The 20,621-nt window shown below is 42.4% G+C and overlaps 1 protein-coding gene across 2 annotated transcripts in view; it reads left to right on the forward strand.

Moving 5' to 3' along the window:
* SRGAP1 (SLIT-ROBO Rho GTPase activating protein 1) overlaps positions 1 to 20,621 on the forward strand; it is a 146,103-nt gene that overhangs the window by 41,533 nt on the left and 83,949 nt on the right. The window lies entirely within an intron of this gene.

Consider the following 20,621-nt stretch of genomic DNA (forward strand, 5'->3'; position numbering starts at 1 on the left):
GATGAGAATCCTCAAGGGGAAAACAATTCAAGAAGCTTGGGAAATTTTGAAAAGTGAGATTATAAAAGCCCAGTCTAGCACAATACCAATGAAGAAGAAAAATAATAGATCTCAAAAGAAACCAGCATGGATGCATAAAGAATTATCTGACAAATTGAAAGACAAAAAGGACAAGTATAAAAAGTGGAAAGAGGGGCAAATAACTAAGGCAGAATATCAGCAAATAGCCCGAGCCTGTAAAGATGAAATGAGGAAAGCTAAGGCTCACAACGAACACAGGCTAACGACAAAAGTAAAAAATAACAAAAAAAAGCTTCTTTTTACATGTTAATAGCAAGAAAAAAGTCAAGGAAACAATTGGTCCATTGCTGGGAAAAAGTGGCAAGAAGTGTCAAGCAACAGGGAGAAAGCAGATCTATTTAATTCATATTTTGCATCTGTCTTTACACAAAAGGAAAAAACAATCCAACCTATCAAAAACAGCACCACAAAAAACAGATTAGGAACACAAGTTAAAATAGGGGGAGAAATGGTAAGTGAACATCTGTCTACCCTAGATGAGTTCAAATCACCAGGACCGGATGGATTACACCCCAGAGTTCTGAAGGAACTGGCAGACAAAATCTTAGAACCACTGAACTATATCTTTCAAAGATCCTGGAGCACAGGGCAACTGCCAGAGGACTGGAAAAGAGCTGATGTAGTTCCCATCTTCAAAAAAGGAAAAAAAAACAGATCCAGGAAACTATAAGACCTATCAGCCTGACCTCAATACCAGGGAAGATTCTGGAAAGGATAATCAAGCAACGAATCATTGAACACCTAGAAGCAAACAAAGTAATAACCAAAAGCCAACATGGGTTTGTCAAAAACAGATCATTGCATTCATTGCGTTGCATTCTTTGACAAAGTGACAAAATTAGTGGACCAGAGGAATGCTGTCGATATAAGCATTTGATAAAGTAGACCATAACCTACTACTAGATAAAGTAGAAAAATGTGGGTTAGACAGCACCACCACCAGATGGATTTGTAACTGGCTGACCAACCACACTCAACGTGTAGTCCTCAACAGAACTATATCCACATGGAGGGAAGTATGCAGTGGAGTACCCCAAGGCTCTGTTTTAGGCCCAGTACTCTTCAACATCTTCATCAATGACTTGGACGAGGGGATAGATGGGGAACTCATCAAATTTGCAGATGACACCAAGCTGGCAGGAATAGCCAACACTCCAGAAGATAGGCTCAAGATACAGAAAGATCTTGACAGACTAGAACATTGGGCGCTATCTAACAAAATGAAATTCAACAGTGAAAAAAGTAAGGTTCTACATTTAGGTCAAAACAAACAAAATGCACAGGTACCGTATATGTGGTACCTTGCTCAATAGTAGTAACTGTGAGAGGGATCTTGGAGTCCTAGTGGACAACCATTTAGATATGAGCCATCAGTGTGCAGCAGCTGCCAAAAAAGCCAACACAGTTCTGGGCTGCATAAACAGAGGGATAGAATCAAGATCACGTGAAGTGTTAATACCACTTTATAATGCCTTGGTAAGGCCACACTTGGAATATTGCATTCAGTTTGGTCACCACGATGTAAAAAAGATGTTGAGACTCTAGAAAGAGTGCAGAGAAGAGCAACAAAGATGATTAGGGGACTGGAGGCTAAAACATATGAAGAACGGTTGCAGGAACTCGGTATGCCTAGTTTAACGAAAAGAAGGACTAGGGGAGACATGATAGCAGTGTTCCAATATCTCAGGGGTTGCCACAAAGAAGAGGGAGTGAAACTATTTTCCAAAGCACCTGAAGGTAGAACAAGAAACAATGGGTGGAAACTAATCAAGGAGAGAAGCAACTTAGAACTAAGGAGAAATTTCCTGACAGTTAGAACAATCAATAAGTGGAACAACTTGCCTGCAGAAGTTGTGAATGCTCCAACACTGGAAATTTTTAAGGAAATGTTGGATAACCATTTGTCTGAAATGGTGTAGGGTTTCCTGCCTGGGCAGGGGGTTGGACTAGAAGACCTCCAAGGTCCCTTTCAACTCTGTTATTATTACTATTACTATTATTATTATTATTGTTGTTGTTGTTGTTGTTGTTGTAAGATTCCCACTGGCTGAGTCAATAACTTTTAAAATGAAATTAAGAAGAGCATCACACAGAATAGAATAGAATAGAATAGAATAGAATAGAATAGAATAGAATAGAATAGAATAGAATAGAATAGAATAGAATAGAATAGAATAGAATAGAATTGAATTTATTGGCCAAGTGTGATTGGACACACAAGGAATTTGTTTTGGTGCATATGCTCTCAGTGTACATAAAAGAAAAGAAAAAGAAAGGTAAAAAAACCTTCATCAAAGGTACAACATTTACAACACAAATGATGGTCATAGGTTGCAATTTAATTTAATTTGCAATTAGGAGTGATATATAATTTTTAGTTACAAATACATAATACAAATACTTTTCTTCTTTCTTTTATCAAAGGTCATGGCTAAAACTAAGATGATTCCATAATTCCAAATGTATTGATTGATTTGTGAAAGTGAAACTGAAATAAATTTCACAAGGGTATCAGCCTTGTGATTAATTGTTTCGATACAAAATATTTGTCCAGGTGTATTTTGTTATCTATAGTTTCAATTACATATTCATGGTTTAACTCATATATTTGTCAAATTCCTACACTGCCTATCTCACCTACGTGACTATGGGCAAATAAAAATCAACAGTCATATAAAAAGAAACTTAGTTCAAAAACAGAATAAAAACAAAGGTAAGAAGTTAAAAAAGGTGGCAGTAGCATCCAACCATCCCTAGGCTTGCATGCCATTCTTGGACTTCCATCCCAGTAGGCAGAGCCATATCTGGGTGCTCTTCTGAAAGGCCAGAAGAATAGGAGTGTGCTCATCTTGGGATGAGGGGAGGAAGGGCAAGATGAATCATAGGGTAGCAGAGAAGGCTCTTTTCACAGACTCTGCCAGTCAAAACTCTTTAATCGATGGGCTTCTCAACATACTCTCCTTATCTGACTGGATGGGATGGATGAAATAGGGACAAGACATTTCCTCAAGTAATCTGTTCTCATGCCATGAAGGATTTTAAAGTATTTAAAGAGTTTAATTTATCCATCATTGGTTTGGATACATGTTCATGAATTTTATCCATTTGCAAAATAATGGATTGGGTTTTGCAACTCGGTAGAATACATTTTTATGGTTATATTATTTTCAATCCTGCTTGGCTGGTATGGAATCTGTGTGAATAACAAAGGCAGATGTATTGCATTTCTATCCATATAGCATTGTGTGATGGACACTAACATCTGTAAAACATTGTTTTTATTTTAGAGACAGTAAGTTGTACAAAAGTTATATGGTAGATATTTGTGATTAACTAAATCACAAGAAAATCTTAGAGTTTGCACAATTCATAAAATTACAAACATAAAATGTATTTAAAACTGCAATTGAATATCTATTCAAAACAAGCTCTCTCCCTGTGTAATAATTGCAGTTCCACGGGATTATCTCAATTGCTGACCATGCAGGTAGACAGCTGCCAGACTCTCCTAACTTGTTTTAAATTTGACAAGCCAGCAGATATTTGTGTGTTGGTTGAACTAAGACAAACACTGAATACAATTTTTGACAATTGGCTGTTACTATTTCTGATAGTCAGCTTGTGGGCTTAGACAAAATGCTTCATTCTTAAAAGAAAAACAATATATAAATGCTTTATAATTGGATATTAGAAGTGTACTTATGAAGCAGTAGAAGCACTTGACAGCTTGTGCAGAACCCTTGTCTGTTCATTTTTACTACCTGTTTAGTTGATCGCCTCATTAATAATTCCTCCCCTTTTAACCTTAGCGTGTTCTGGAATATATTCTCCAAATGCTAAAATCTGAAGGAAATGTTATAAGAGATGTGACACTCAGAAAATCAGCACTGGCTTTCTTTTTATCAGAAATAATGAATAAATATCTTCAGCATATACTTGTTAGAAATAAGAATATGACATAACTGAGATGACAAACAAAAAATGGTCATGAACTGGCTAGAGTTGTTATTACAGTCACTGACAAGAATTGCAAAGAAAAAAATATTAAAATAGAAATAAAATAAAAAACAAAATAAAATGAAATGTTACAATTGGTGGTGGGTCCACTGATGGATAAAGTCTATCTAATTCAACAGGCTAATTGGCTAATGTTGGGCACTTCTGTATCTCTTCATTTTCCTATACGGTGCCTCGAGACTCCAGACATGGGTATCACTCTTCTCTTATAGCTCTATAGACTGAGTGTAAACTGAAGAAATGCCCTCTGCTGACACCTCCCAGTGTCAACTCAGTCTGTGGTTCTGAGTAGACGTGGCACAGTGAGCTGTGCCAAAAACAGCTTTTGATTCAGCAGTAAATTGGAAGTGCAAGGAACAGAGAAGAAGTTTACAGCGTGAAGAGGCGTAGGCTCGAGCCCGCTGTTATTGGAGGCTTGGTATGCAGGAAAGCGAGGCCGGAAAAGGCTCCACTAACTGCGGCAGCCATTTTTGGGGGCCTGTGTGAAGAGCCAGTGGCTTGAGCCCACTACCCCGCGATGAGGGAGGATTGGAAAGCATCACTGGGAGGAAAGGTTGGCTAACAGCGCGTTTTGACTCCTCGTGGCTGCCAGCACCATCAGTTGCATTCTGGAAGCTTGGGCAGCCTTTTTTTCTAGTTGGTGTGAAACAGTGAAGAGGCCGGGCGCCATTTTGAAAGTGGAGTAGTGTGAGGACAGTAAGCCAGAGCATGCTACTCCAAAAGGCCATTAATGAGTGTTACCGGCTGGTAGCATTCAGGTGAGCCCTATCTGTCAGCTGCCTGGCCAGGACGGAGTGCAGTTTGGAGTTGTTGCTGGCCCCAGATGATGTGGAGGTTTATTGGCTGCCTGCCCGATTGGGAGGTAGACCGGGACCTACAGCATTGCCTATATACAGAACTGCTGAGGTTCTTCAGCTGCCTGCCTGATTGGGAGGTAGACCAAAACCTACTGTTGTGTCTGCGCCCCCCCGAGCCAGACCCCCTGCCAGAAAGTGACTCGGAAAGTGAGGGGGAAGGGCCATCAGGACTTATCTCTGAAGCACCGGCTTCCCTGGCTCAGCTCCAGGAGCCAGAGGCAGGCCAGGTGGAGGAGATAACGAGGCCTCCGTCCCCTGACTCTTCCCCCCCAGGCCATGCCTCCAGACCCGACTGATGGCAATCAGGCCTGGCTGGACCCTAGGTTTCGTTGGAAGGAGAGGCGGGAACAACAGAAGCAGGAGTGGAGCAGGCCTAGGAAGTGCTGAGTCACGGAGCCACACCCCACAGAGTATAAAAGCAGCCCTGGCTGCTCTTGTGCTCCGTGATGAGCAAAAATGGAGCTGAACTCTTTGACTCTTGGAAAATTGAGCTGAACTCTTTGACTCTTGGAAAATTGAGCTGAACTCTTTGACTCTTGGAGAATTGAGCTGAACATTCGGCCTGGACTGCTGACTTCCTGGTTGCCTGGCAACCCCAAGATAAAAGGGAGACTTTGGCAGGCAGCTGCAGATTCCCTGCCAGGACTGATAGCAGGCGTGAACTGAATTACTGGCTCATTTAGCCAGGTCGTGTGGCTGAGGCCGGGAGGGGACAGAACACCTACTGTCAGCCTCCGCTTTAATTTAGTGTATTTCTCCTACTAGATTATCTGACTATTTTATTACCTTGTTAAAAGTTTGCTCTACTGATTGTCTTACATGCTTTATGGAGGGGGAGGGAGGTTTTCACTGTTCCCAGCGTCGGCTGTCATTGTATGGGGGGGAGAGGGGAAATGCCATTTTCAAAACCAGAGGTTTGAATTGTGTTGGCGCGTGAATGTAACGGCAGCTGCTGATTCCACATTCCATTCAGAAGATTGACAGAGGGAGAATATCGGAAGTGAAACTACACTTGGCTGAGGAGAAAGAAGACATTGGACTATTACTGTATGACCTCTAGTAGGGGGAGGGTTCAGGAGAGAATATGACTCTGGGGTTTTGATTTACTTCCAGTTCCAGCTTTGCTTTTCACCGCATCCAGACTTGTATGATAAAGATTACCAAATTCTTCAACATGATGAAGTTGGGTTTTTATTTTCTCAAACACTGATCTGGGGCAGGCTGACATTAAGCTGGAACTCACCCAAAATCAGTCATCCCGGATCACAACCGAGGGGACTGAAAAATTTTTTTTTCCTTAACGATGTCGGAGCACGAATGCGAACCTAATGAGGAGCAGCTGGCAGACATCTCATCCCAGAACTATCATAGAAGAGTTGATAACGAATCTTTTCTGGGGAGAAAGCCAACCTCAGAAGATGAGCTGGAGGAGACAGGACCAGCCTTGGCAGCCACAACGGACCCTCCCACATACTCAGAAATTTCTACAGAGTGGCTGGGGACACTGAAAAAACTACATAAAAAACTCTCTGCTTGGCGACAGGAGGAGCAAATTAAGGATAAATTACAAATTGCAAAAGCCGTCAGACTGTATCGTGAGGCAAAAGAGCGACAGAGAGAGCGTGAAAGGTATGAAGACCCCACCCAAAACCCCTGGGGGGATAGGGAGGATGTGGAAACAGAAATTTTGATGGCCACCGGGGAAACACCATACAGCAGAAATATTCAGGAAGAACGAGAGCCTGTGCTGCGTTCTCCAGGGGCCACAGATCTGGGTAGGGGTCAGGGGACCCCCACTGCACAAACGTTACCTCGCAGAAAAAAAAACCCTAAAATTCCCCAAATTCCCAGAAAGTTTGATGGAGACCCTAAAGAAGTAGGCTTATTCCAGGCTATAGTGGACAGCCACATGCAAGAATGGGGCGAGGATTATTTGTCAGAAGCCTCTAAAGTGAGAAGCGTGACTCAAGTCTTGAGTGGGAGAGCAGCTTCCTGGTACGTGACCTTGTACCAAGAGGATTCCCCTCTCCTAAGAAACTACCACCATTTTATGGCAGCCCTGAGAATGAGATTTGAGGATCCCTTGGCAGAGCAAAAGGCCAAGATTCGCATGATGTCCATCAGACAAGGGAAGAGACCAGTGACTGACTACAACCAAGAGTTCAGCGATCTGGCACCTCTCATGAGAGGGTGGTCGGAAGTGGCTCTTTTGGATTTATATAAAGACGGCCTAAACGGAGATCTATATAAATTGTGTAGAGCCCGAGCATCCCCAACTACCCTGCATGGCTGGTACACCCTGGCAGCAGAAATGGAGATAGACCTAGCCAAGGACCGCCTGCGAAGCGATCGTAGCTGGAGGCAAACCCAACCTCAATTCCAGAGGGAACCAACCAAGGATTCTGTTGCAGTGGAGAGTGGGAAGAAGAAACCCACAGGCTGTTTCAGATGTGGAAAAGAAGGCCACCGAGCCGCTGATTGTTGGGCAAAGCTGCCGCCAAAGGCGACCCCTAGTGGCAAAAAACCAATGGCGCAGGTGGAACCAAAATCGCGAGAGATCGCAAAGAGGGGAACAGATGACGCAAAGTACGCTCCTCCCATCGAGAAGGAACTTGGGACTCCGACCGGGTCAGATGACACCGAGCCATCTTCGGAATCGGATGAGGACCTCTTGGTGAGTTGGAAAGGGGGGCCCCTTACCGTTCCTGTACAACTGCTTATCCCATCCTCAGGAATGCAAGGGGAAATGCTAGCCCTCCTAGACTCTGGGTTTACCCGATGTATCTTAAGCCCCGAGTTGGTGGAGAGAATGGAACTGAGACTAAAAACATTAAGCAGGCCCATAGCCTTCTGCCAACTAGATGGATCGATAGCGGGGGGAGGCCCAGCCCACTTTGTGACAGAGCCCATAGAGATGACCATAGGTGACCATAAAGAAATCATAAACTTCATAGTTGCTCCAGGGATGGACCAACTTCTCGTGCTGGGTCTCTCGTGGCTCTGGAAATGGAACCCTAAAATAAACTGGAGAACAGGGGTGGTGCGACTCCGCACAAAGGCACAAAAGAAGAAGAACATAATTTCAAAAACCCCTGATCCTGATTGCCCTGAGAAACTAGGGGCGATGGTTGAGCGCCTAGAGGGGGAGGAAAAAATTCCTAAAGAGTACTGGGACCTACGAGAGGCTTTTAGCGAAAAGGCCTCTGACGTACTGCCTCCCCATAGGCCCACAGACTGTGCAATAGACATTCTACCAGGAGTGAAACTCCCGAAACCGAAATCTTACCCCATGACCCAAAAAGAATTAGGGGAATTACGGAACTTCATAGATAAAAATTTAGAACGAGGATTCATTCAACCGGCTAGGCCTCGGGTTGCAGCCCCAGTCATGTTCCGGGAAAAGAAAGATGGCACCTTTCGCTTGATAGTTGACTATAGAAATCTGAACTGTGTGTGCGTGGAAAATGTATACCCCATGCCTCTTATGAAAGACATGCTCGCCCACTTGGCCAACGGAAAGTTCTTTACTAAACTGGACTTACGAGAAGCGTATTACAGAGTACGCATAAAGGAAGGGGATGAATGGAAAACAGCGTTCAATTGTCCCCTTGGTTGCTTTCAATTCCGAGTCTTACCATTTGGGTTGCAAGGGGCCCCAGCAGTTTTCATGCAACTAATAAATGAGGTTCTCCATGAACACTTGTTTAAAGGGGTTCTTGTTTATCTTGATGACATACTTATCTACACTGAAACCATGGAGGAGCATGTGAAGCTAGTAAGAGCAGTACTTAAAAAATTGCTGGCCGCTGAACTTTATGCAAAATTGTCGAAATGTGAATTCCACCAATCAAAAATCGACTATCTGGGATACCGTATTTCCTCTGATGGCTTGGAGATGGACCCTGCCAAAGTCCGAGCAGTACTAGAGTGGGCACCTCCTCGCACCCGCAAACAATTACAGAGCTTTCTGGGATTTGCTAAATTTTATCGTCAATTCATTCCCTCTTTTGCTGACATTGCCCTGCCAATCACCAATCTCCTCAAAACAAGAGGAAATACTAAACCCAAACCATCCTTACCACTGAAGTGGTCAATGGAGTGTCAGGCCGCTTTTGAGAAGTTGAAGCGATTGTTCGCCGAGCCTGTCCTCAAGCACCCTGACATGGAATCCCCATTCGTGGTTCAAGCTGATGCTAGCGACGTAGCAGTTGGAGCAGTTTTACTCCAAACCAATGCTAAAGGTGAGCTACAACCATGTGCTTACACATCTCGTAAACTCACTGAAACAGAACAGAGATGGGCCATCTGGGAAAAGGAGGCTTTTGCAGTGCACTGGGCTCTCAAACATGGAGACAATTCTTAGAGGGGGCCAAACACCCTTTTGAAGTATGGACTGATCATAAAAACTTAGAAGCCCTGAAAACTCCCAGAAAGCTATCACCAAAACAAGCTCGATGGACCCAATACTTTAACCGCTTTAATTTTGCCTTGCGCTACATTCCTGGGGGAAAGAACTTCTCATGGACGCCTTTCCCGTTTACCTCAGTACAACAGTACTCGCAAGGAAGTAGCACGACCTATACTCCCAGTGCAACAGTTAGCAGCCCCGGCGATTACTCGTACCCAAGCTCATACCGATCCAATGTTACCAAACGACCTCACCAATTCGCTCAAGGAAGCCTTAAACAAAGATGACTGGTTCTTAGCCCATTCGCACGAGTGCACTCTTCGCGATGGACTAGCTTGGGTGGGAGCAAAGTTGTACGTGCCTGCATCTCTGAGAGAGGTCATACTTCTACGTTGTCATGATGCTAAAATGGCTGGCCATTTTGGATTCGTCAAAACCTTACACCTCCTGAAAAGACAGTTTTGGTGGCCAGGTCTTAAAAAAGACATTGAATCCTATATAGCAAGCTGTCCTGTTTGTGCATCAGCTAAAAGACCACCAGGGAAACCTCCTGGGTTGCTGCAACACATCTACAGACTCCATGGAGTTCCTAAACGAATAATCTCAGACAGAGGGGTGCAATTCACTTCTAAGTTTTGGAGAGAATTCTTGCGATTGATAGGCTCCACCCAAGGTTTAAGCTCCTCCCATCATCCTCAGACTAATGGCGGCTGTGAACGCTCGAACTCAGTACTGGAACAATACTTACGATGTTACATTAACTATCAACAAGATAATTGGGCAGACTTATTACCATTTGCGGAAGTAGCTTACAATAATTCTGTTCATAGCAGCACTGGATTCACCCCATTTAAAATTACCTCTGGTCAAGAATTTGTCCCCATTCCCGAACTCCCTGAACAAAAACCATTGATTCCATCCCTGGCTGAATGGATAGAACAATTGCAAAGTACATGGAATATTACACGAAAAGCAATTGATGATGCTCATCACTCACACAAAAAACAAGCAGATAAAAAGAGAGCTCCTGAGAAAAAGTTCCAAGTAGGAGATAAAGTTTTCTTATCTACTAAATATCTACAAACAACTCAAAAATCTAAAAAACTTGGACCAAAATATGTGGGCCCATTCCCCATCGTGAAAATCATAAATCCGGTAACGGTCCAACTGGAACTACCTAAATCTCTCAAAAGAATTCACCCAGTTTTCCACGTTAGTTTGCTCAAACCTGAGCACACATCCCCCTTTAGACCAAATCCTACTAAGGCCCCTGTACCTATCCTCATCAACGGGGAAGAACATTTTGAAATTAAAGAAATTCTAGACTCTAGAAAACATAGAAATAAAATCCAATATCTAGTAGCATGGAAACACTTCCTTCTATCACAAGCTGAATGGGTTAACAAAGAAGATATTCGGACCCCTAAAAAACTGGCACTATTTTATAACAAATATCCGGATAAACCCTAACTTTTCTTTTCCTTTTCCAGGACTAACGTCCTTCTTTCGAAGGAGGGCCGAATGTCAGCCTCCGCTTTAATTTAGTGTATTTCTCCTACTAGATTATCTGACTATTTTATTACCTTGTTAAAAGTTTGCTCTACTGATTGTCTTACATGCTTTATGGAGAAGGGGAGGTTTTCACTGTTCCCAGCGTCGGCTGTCATTGTATGGGGGGGGGAGGGGAAATGCCATTTTCAAAACCAGAGGTTTGAATTGTGTTGGCGCGTGAATGTAACGGCAGCTGCTGATTCCACATTCCATTCAGAAGATTGACAGAGGGAGAATATCGGAAGTGAAACTACACTTGGCTGAGGAGAAAGAAGACATTGGACTATTACTGTATGACCTCTAGTAGGGGGAGGGTTCAGGAGAGAATATGACTCTGGGGTTTTGATTTACTTCCAGTTCCAGCTTTGCTTTTCACCGCATCCAGACTTGTATGATAAAGATTACCAAATTCTTCAACATGATGAAGTTGGGTTTTTATTTTCTCAAACACTGATCTGGGGCAGGCTGACACCTACAGCTATTGCAACAGAGGCAAACTTAAGGTTTTTTGGCTGTCTGCTCAGTTGGAGGTAGACCAGGACCTCCAAAGAACAGCAGCCTGAGCGTGACAGTGATCTGGAGTGGTGAGATAACTGAGGCCATTGGAGCCATTTTTCTTTTGGGGCTTTTCCTAGCAGGAAGCTTTTTTTTAAAAAGAGAGAGAGAGAGAGCTAACTAGTAGACCAGGTATTACACATGTCTGCAGTTTTTTCACAGGCACACAGAGAAATGGCTGAAAGAGCTCAGGCAAGCAGAGCTAGCAGTTGCAGCTCCAAGCATACCAAGCCTCCAATAACAGCGGGCTTGAGCCTACGCCTCTTCATGTTGTAAACTTCTTCTCTGTTCCTTGCACTTCTAGATGTAAGATCCTCTAGATGTAAGAGTGAGGCTAGGGGAGCAGCAGCCATGACAAGATCCAAGGCTGTCCCCAACAAGAAGCCTTCTAAGCCCCAGGAGAAGGCGGAGCAAAGGCTTCAAAGGGCCTTGGAGAAGCAGGTGGAAAAAGAGGCAAAGGCAGCAGAGAAAAGGAAGCACCTAAGCCCCCTTGTAGAAAAGGAGGTTAGGGTTGGCCTTGCTTTCAGCCAGATATTGTCTGATAATTTCAGCACTGCAGGAGACTTGATTATGCTGGAGGAGTCGGGTTCAGTCCCTATCCCAGATCCTGGACCATCTACAAGTGGCATTTGGCCTCCACAGGGCCTCTCACCTTTACCACATGAGTGGGGGGGGGTGGCGAGTCAGACGCTACCTTCACTCCCATGGCAGCGGGACTCTGTCCATTGGGGGAAGGTGACATAGAAGTGCATCCTTTAGTCCAACAGTGGATTTCTGAGGCAGTTAAGACAGTGTTTGAAGCTGACAGACAGCATTTCCTCCAAACAGCAATGATGGCATCGGAAAAGCAGGTGCACGAGAGTTCACCTCAGCATCCAAGGGAGTTGCCGAGTTACCAGGCTTCTGGTTCTCTGGACTGTTCCTCAAGGAGTGAAGATTTGGTTTTGGAGGAAGAGGGCCTGATTGATCAGGAGTTATCAGAAGATGAGGGTATGGCTCCTGAACAACCTAGCTTCAAAGGGTTGTTCAGGCCTCATTTGTTTAAGGCACTGCTTTTTAAGGCTAAGAGTTCAATCCAGCTAGGGATGGGCTCGTCAAAGCCTGAGGCTTCTCTGGAGCCTGTGGATCCCTCTGATCTCCTGTTTTCAGAGCCCATGACTGAAACGGAGGCCATTCCAGCATCAAGATTATTTATGGACATAATTCAGAGGCAATGGTTTTCTCCGGGAGCTTATTCCAATCCCACATCCTTTGACAAAAAATTCTACAATGTCACCCCGGAACTTACTGAGCTTCTACATATTCCAGAGGTAGATGAGCCAGTGATGACATTGGCATCCCCCTCAGCTGCTCTGATGCAGAGGACGTGCTTAAGCCAGATGAGAAGAAGATGGAGCTTACACTTCGCAAGGCCCACCAAGCGGCTGCCTGGGCGGTCAAGGCTGCCACAGCTGCTTCTTTTTTCACCAGTGCGTCATTGCTTTGGTTGAAGCAGATACAGGAAAGAGTCCCACCCTCTGATCTGTGGACGCACCAGAATTTCAACAAGGCTGTCGCTGCAGCGGAATTCACGATGGATGCCACATTGAATTTTGTGAAATTCGGAGCTAGGGCAATTGTTTCTTCTGTCATGGCAAGGCCTCTACTGTGGCTAAAGCACTGGCAGGCAGCCACTAAGAGGAGGTGGAAGTTGGCTTCAGTGCCCTTTAAAGGGGGCAAGCTATTTGGTGCGTCCCTGGATCCAGTTTTAGTGGAATCTAGGGACAAGAGGAGAGTGTTACCATTGATCTCCAGGAGGTTGGATCGCTGACCCTCCCCTCCCTTTTGTAAACCTTATTCTCGCCCGTATGCAGGGTCAAGTTTTCACTGACAACAGAGGGTTATGCACCCAGACAGTAAAAACAGTTGGGGCAGGGATTTGTAGATAAAACCAAACCACAACCCCAGAACAGGCAACCCTTTCGAGGAGGGGACAGCTGCCCTTTTCGTCACTGTTGATAACGCCAGGACCATGGCTCCCATTGGTGGCCGACTAGGGCTGTTTGCTCACCAATGGAAAGAAACAGCTATGGACAATTGGGTCAGGGAGACCATAAGATTGGGTCTATCCCTAGAATTACCTCTGCCCCCCTCCCTCTCCTGAAGTTTTTTATCTGTTGTCCCGTCTCCAGAGACGTGTACAAAGGGAAGAGCGTGGAAGCTGCCATCCAGCATCTGCTGGATATATAGGGTCCCTGTTGATCAGATGGGACACAGTTATTATTTCATGCTGTTTGTGATTCAGAAAGACTCGGGGTGATGGTGGTGTTGAAACCAATTCTCTCAACCTCAAAGGCTGCAACAAATACGGTACCAGAGGTTCAAGATGCATTCTCTACAATCGATTTTGGAGAATGTCAGAGAAGGAGATCCTTGACCTCCATTGACTTCACAGAGGTGTATCTTCACATACCGATGTCACCTCTATACAGAAGGTACCTAAGATTCAGTTACAATGACAGTCACCTGCAGTACAGAGCCTTTCCATTTGGATTGGCATTAGCATCCAGGGCGTTCACCAAACTATTGGCAGCGCTAGGAGCCTTTCTCAAGCTCTTGCAGAGCCATGGCTTTTCCATCAATGTGGAAAAGAGCCATCTCAAACCTGCTACTTGCCTTTTACACCTAGAGGCAATAATAGATACCTTATCAGGGCAGGTGTTTCTGTTGCCAGCTCATCTGGAGAGCATCAACCTGATCAGCGGTCCTGAGGTCAGTCCTCTGGTGAACTTCAGATTATATGAACAAGGGTTGTGTGTATAGGAATCAGAAGTGTCTATCACCACAGATGCCAGTCTGGGGGTCTGGGGAGCCCATTTCCAGAATCTGGTAGCCCAAGGGAGGTGGACACAGAAAGACTTACATCAAAAGATCAGTTGCCTTGAGTTGAAGGCAGCTCGCCTGACCCTGAGAGAGAATTCAAGGAGCAGATTGTCAGACAGCATGTCCTCCTTCTCACCGACAATGTGGCAGCTAAGGCGCACATCAACAGGCAAGGAGGCATGCACTCCAAGGCACTCATGAAAGACACAGAGCGACTTTGGTGCTGGGTGGAGAATAACATGCTTTCCATAAGGGCCGAGCACATCTCAGGGGTGAAGAATGTACGGGCAGACTGGCTGAGCTGTGCCACCATTGACCATTTGGCGTTGCTTCTTTATGCCTTTCCATCCCTGGCCTTGATTCCACAGGTGCTCAGGAGGATGTTAGCCAACAGGGCAGAGGTGATACTGATAGTACCACACTGGTCCAGATGTCTGTGGTTTGCAGATCTGGTTAGCCTTCAATTACCAGGCCGTGAAAGATTCCTCCGGATAGAGTCTCCCTCAACCAGGGATCCGTATCTCATTCAGAACCACAGTGGCTCCACTTGACCATGTGGCCCTTGAGTGGAGACTTCTGATGGAGTGAAATTTCTCCTCTGGCATCATATACACCATTCAGGCTGCCAGACAACCATCCACTACTCGGATCTATAACACTACATGGGGGATTTTTTTATAGGTGGTGTACTGGAAGTAACTTGGAGCCCACCACAGTATCAGTTCCTCAATTGCTGGACTTCCTTCTGGAATACCTGGATAAGGGGTTAGCTCGGACCACCCTTCGGAGACAGGTAGCAGCCTTAGCACCAATTTTATCCTGTGGAAATCTGGAATCCATAGTGTACCACCTGGAGTTGTGGAGATTCCGTAAGGGAGCCACCAATTTAAGACCACCAGTGGTTCATAGATATCCCACCTAGGATCTCACCAAGGTGCTACAGGCCCTTATCAGCGCACCCTTTGAATCTCTAAGAACTAACCACCTAAAGTTTCCCACTTACAAGGTGGTGTTTTTAGTGGCCATAACATCGCCCAGGAGGATATTGGAGTTGGCTGCTCTTTCCGTAAGGGAGGATTTATGCATCTTCCACACTGATAGAATAGTATTAAGTGAGTGATGTGAGTGATGTTGAGTTGGCCAAGCCCACCCAGTCATATGACCTTCCCCAACAAGCTACGCCTCCCACAAAACTGATGGGGAAAATTTTTTAATTTCACCCTTGGGAAGAAGGTTGCTAAGGCAAATCAAATAAGGAAGTGTGGTGAGAGGGAGAAAAAAAGCTGATTGAGAAAGATATAGATTGAAAGCTGTGATTTTAGTTTACTATTGTAGTAACTTGTTGCTTGATCTTTGCTGTGGGTGGCTAAAATCTTCTGATCCTGATTAAAAGAGGAAGCTAAGATGGTGGAGAAAGCTATTAAAGATATAATTGAAAGGTCTCTAAATAAAATATGCCAATTTGTTGACCAATTGGTGTTCTGATAATAAAAAATCATCTCAAATTATTTCTGAGATGCAAAAGGTGGAGAATGCTACCAAACTGCTGAGGCAACTTCACAAGTAGCTGAAAATACAGAGGAGTTTATTGCAGTTTTGGAAAAATCTGTTTTTAAATTTCACTACTATGGTTTAAATATAAGCCTCTCAACACAACTCAAAAGAAGAGCGTCGAGAAAATAGACAAATTTGGGACGTTTTCTTTAAAGACATTAACAAGGTTGAGGATCTTGTGATAAAAAGAAAGGCCTATAAGTCTTTGATAAATCTTTCAGAGAAGAAAATATTTTACTTCATGAAGATAAGCTGGAAGAAGTGACTTAAACTTAACAAGTTAACTGGAATTCTTGTGCTTGATATGTGCAACTGAAAGAAAGGTTTAACCCAAAATTTGAAATGTAATTTTTTTTACACACACCACACACACACATAATGCATAAGTAATTTTTAAAGTAGGCAAAAGATATTGTAAATGTATTTGAGAGTACCTGTATTAAGAGAAAGTTGAAGAGAAACTGTCTTAAAAAGGATGTTTATAAAAGAAAAAAATATTCTATTTTGTTTAAGTCAGGTTTTTTTAATTTATATATAAGTATTTTGAATACAGTGTATTGTCCGGGCATATCATTTTACAAGAGAAAAAAAGAAATAGTAACATATATACTGATAGTAATAGTGATAATACAACAGAATAATTCTAACCATATACATAATTGTATTGGTTTATTTGTAATCCTATTGATTATATTAGCATATTTATAAACAACATTCATATTTTACTTGAACATAACAATGCTCTTTCTTCATCTAATTTCTAGTTTTTATCTCTAACCATGGTTAAAATCTATTCCACGTTAAATAATACTCTCTATCTCTTTTATCTTTTATTTTCAATGTCAATCTATCCATCTCTGCATAATCCAACATTTTCCGAATTATATTTTCATCTGATGGGGTGTTCTCGTTTTTTCAGTATTGTGCAAATACAATTCTCTGCAGTCAATACATGTAATATTAAATATATAGTCCCTTTATCATAGCTTTCTGGTATTATACCTGAATATTTCTGGTTTCAAATCTATATGGTGCTTAAATCATCTTTTCCAACCATGTATGTATTTTCTTGCTTTCATACAATATTTTCTTGCTTTCATACATGTCCACCACATGTATGATAATAAGTACCTGGAGTCTGTTTGCATTTCCAACATTTGGCAGACATGTTGTTAAACATTTTTGTTAGTCTTGCCGGTGGCAAATGCCACCTATTAAACATTTTATAAAGATTTTTCTTATATGCAGTAGCCATTGTCAGTTTATAATTCCTATCCCAAAGTTTTTGCCATTTATCTAATTCTATAGTATGCCAAAGTTTTAAGCCCGTACTGTCATTGTTTCTACTTGTTCATCTTTCATTTTAAAGCTTAATAGATAATTATATATTTTTCTTGTCAGTTTATCATCTGTCTCTAATAACATCTTATCAAGTATTGTTGGTTCTTTATAAAAAACCCATGTTTTTGCATCTTTCTCGTATCTCGATTGTATTTGCAAGTGTGACCACCAAGATAAATCCATCCCTTGGTTTTGAAATTCCTGTCTGGTTTTAAGTTCCCCATTCTCATTTAGAGTGTCTTTATAGAATACAATTTTTTCCAAGTTGATTGCAACTTGTGATATCTTGCCAGCTTTCCATTATTTACTATACATTGCTTGTTAGAAGCCAGCTATGAAGATCACAAATGGTGATCACATGTTCGTGGGCCACTGACCATCATAAATGTATGCTGGTTGCCAAATACCCAAATTGTGATCACATGACTGTGGGGACACTACAAGAGCTGCAACTTCAAGAACTGGTTGTAAATCTCATTATTCAGTGCATCCTAACTTTGAACAGTGGCTGAATGAGTAGTTGGTAATTAAGGATCTGTATACTTGTTCGTACAGGAGTTTTGAGCAAATGCTCTCCAAACACAATTTTGATTCATTTTTGGCCTCTGAATGGCCTAGTCATTTTTTATGTACTCTCTTATCATATTCCACACCAGATTCCATCCATTCATGTTACCCACAGAATAATTTTTTTCCTGGATCACATATATTCAAAGAATTGGACAATTGTCCCAAAACTTATACCTTGTCCTTCCACTGTCATTATTAACTGGAATATAATGTGAACCAATCAGCAGCATATAGGTTGTTACTTATCATATACTCCTACAACAATCAAGATGATACTAATTGATACTAATGGATGAACATTTTAGCTATTCAATTCATAATTAAGACCACACTGTCACTTGTCTTCATGTTTTCAATAATTCTACTCTACACGATCAGATCACCTTAACAGAATAACAGAATTGGAAGGGATCTTGTAGGTCTTCTAGTCCAACCCTCAATTCAAACAGGAAACCCTATACTATTTCAGACAAATAGTTGTCCAATCTCTTCTTAAAAACTTCCAGTGTTGGAGCGTTCACAACTTCTGGAGGCAAGTTGTTCCATTGATTAATTGTTCTGTCAAGAAATTCCTCCTCAGTTCTAGTTTTTTGAGTAGTTGCCATCCATTATTCTCGTTCTGCCTTCAGGTGCTTTGGAGAATAGGTTGACCACCTCTTTTTTCTGGTGACCCCTTAAATATTGGAACACTATCATGGAACACTGTTGGAACATCTTTATTGAGATCTATCACATCTTTCTCTTTTAGATTCACAAATGTACAACTTTTTTTTTCATTTGTTAATTGGTATTTCGCTATTTCTCATCCTGTATTCCAAGTTGCAGTTCTCCATATATCTTGGACATTACCTGTTGACCCTATATATATCCACTGCCCGTTGTGACTTTGGTCAATTTAAGATTACTACACAACATCGATGTTAGACTTCTCCCATTTCAGTATTTGAACTGGAAGGTTCTCAGACTGAGGTTCAACATTTATTAGAGATACTAAGAAGCTATCTATAACTCAAAACCAGTAAAGGAGAATAAGGGATTCTTCATACCTCAAAACAAATAGCACTTTCAAACTGTGAAATTCAAGCTATCCTACCTTTCCTCTTCTTTTTCTATCTCTATTTTTCTCATAGCTATGCAGAATTCACTGTTAATATGAAGGTTATAATATCAAATAGTTTTGGTACATGTTAGTTAATAAATCTCAAGCAGAAACAAAACCCAAGTTTATCCCAAAAGCTGTTCATCTTATTCAATACAAGATACAATCTCTGATCTATTCTCTGCCATGCAAGCCAACATACTGTTGCCTATACCAGCCCAATTAAGAGATAGATACAATGTGCTGATCCACCCAGGATATATGGTGCATTCAGAAAATAATCAGACCCCCTTTTGTACATTTTGTTATGCTGCAGCCTAATTCTACAGTTGTTGAAATTCATTTTTTCCCCTCATAAATTTACAGATAGTATCCCATAATGACAAAGTGAAAACAAAATTGTAGAAATGTGTGTGAAAGTTCTTCAGGTGCTTTTTTGTAAATTCGAAGCAGGTTTTCATATGTTTTGTACTGAGGAGAGGCTTCTGTCTAGCCACTCTGCCATAAATCTGCCATTCTCCCACTCTGCCAGTTCCTTCAGAACCCCAAGGTGATCTCAGAACCACTGAACTATATCTTTCAAAGATCCTGGAGCACAGGGGAGCTGCCAGAGGACTGGAAAAGAGCTGATGTAGTTCCCATCTTCAAAAAAGGAAAAAAAACAGATCCAGGAAACTACAGACCTATCAGCCTGACCTCAATACTGGGGAAGATTCTGGAAAAGATAATCAAGCAACGAATCACCGAACACCTAGAAGCAAACAAAGTAATAACCAAAAGCCAACATGGGTTTGTCAAAAACAGATCATGCCAGACTAATCTTATTGCATTCTTTGACAAAATGACAAAATTAGTAGACCAGAGGAATGCTGTCGATATAATTTACTTGGACTTCAGTAAAGCATTTGATAAAGTAGACCATAACCTACTACTAAATAAAGTAGAAAAATGTGGGTTAGACAGCACTACCACCAGATGGATTCGTAACTGGCTGACCAACTGCACTCAACGTGTAGTCCTCAACGGAACTACATCCACAAGGAGGGAAGTATGCAGTGGAGTACCCCAAGGCTCTGTTTTAGGCCCAGTACTCTTCAACATCTTCATCAATGACTTAGACGAGGGGATAGATGGGGAACTCATCAAATTTGCAGATGACACCAAGCTGGCAGGAATAGCCAACACTCCAGAAGATAGGCTCAAGTTACAGAAAGATCTTGACAGACTTGAACACTGGGCGCTATCTAACAAAATGAAATTCAACAGTGAAAAAAGTAAGGTTCTACATTTAGGCAAAAAACCCAAAATGCACAGGTACCGTATATGTGGTACCTTGCTCAATAGTAGTACCTGTGAGAGGGATCTTGGAGTCCTAGTGGATAACCATTTAGATATGAGCCAGCAGTGTGCAGCTGCTGCTAAAAAAGCCAACATAGTTCTGGGCTGCATAAACAGAGGGATAGAATCAAGATCACGTGAAATGTTAGTGCCACTTTATAATGCCTTGGTAAGGCCACACTTGGAATATTGCATCCAGTTTTGGTTGCCACGATGTAAAAAAGATGTTGAGACTCTAGAAAGAGTGCAGAGAAGAGCAACAAAGATGATTAGGGGACTGGAGGCTAAAACATATGAAGAATGGTTGCAGGAACTGGGTATGTCTAGTTTAATAAAAAGAAGGATTAGGGGAGACATGATAGCAGTGTTCCAATATCTCAGGGGTTGC

The sequence above is a fragment of the Ahaetulla prasina genome, chromosome 7 (genome assembly GCF_028640845.1).
Source record: "Ahaetulla prasina isolate Xishuangbanna chromosome 7, ASM2864084v1, whole genome shotgun sequence".
NCBI lineage: Eukaryota > Metazoa > Chordata > Lepidosauria > Squamata > Colubridae > Ahaetulla > Ahaetulla prasina.